Here is a 544-nt window from a genome sequence, read left to right as displayed (position 1 = left end):
TGACTCCCTCGCACCGGCGGGGTGGCCGCGTTTTCGGAAGGGCTTCCGGACACCTGCCCGCCATAACTTTTTGCCCGCCGCCGGTTAACGATTTGCCACCGGAAGTAGGTGAGGTCCGATTTGTGGCCCTCTGCCGGTCCGCCTTGCGATTTTCCCGGCAGGACTACCGGACCGACTACCGCCGAACAGCAAATCGCATTTCTGGTACGGGCATCCCGGACATGGTTAACGAGTTCCCCTCGGAAGTCTCTATGAGGATGTGATTGGTGGCCTTGCGCGGGGCCTTCGTGCGTCAAATCCGGACTGACTTCCGGGCCAAGTCCCGCCCACATGAAAATTGTCTTTTCTGTACGGGGAGGTAGGTGGGGTGCCCGGAGATTTTCGGGAACACGATTTTCAGAGACACTTAGAAGATTGTGTGGTGTGTTGTGTAGTGCAAAAGTCTCAGAAAAGACTGTGGAAGGAACACAGAGTGGTAAAACAGCGGGACTCTGGGTGAGAGTCGGCGGACTAATTTACCAAAAAAGTGGAAAAAAAGGTCAAA

This window comes from Amblyraja radiata, chromosome 4 (genome assembly GCF_010909765.2).
Source record: "Amblyraja radiata isolate CabotCenter1 chromosome 4, sAmbRad1.1.pri, whole genome shotgun sequence".
NCBI classification, from domain to species: domain Eukaryota; kingdom Metazoa; phylum Chordata; class Chondrichthyes; order Rajiformes; family Rajidae; genus Amblyraja; species Amblyraja radiata.
Note: the sequence above shows the minus strand (reverse complement) of the source record.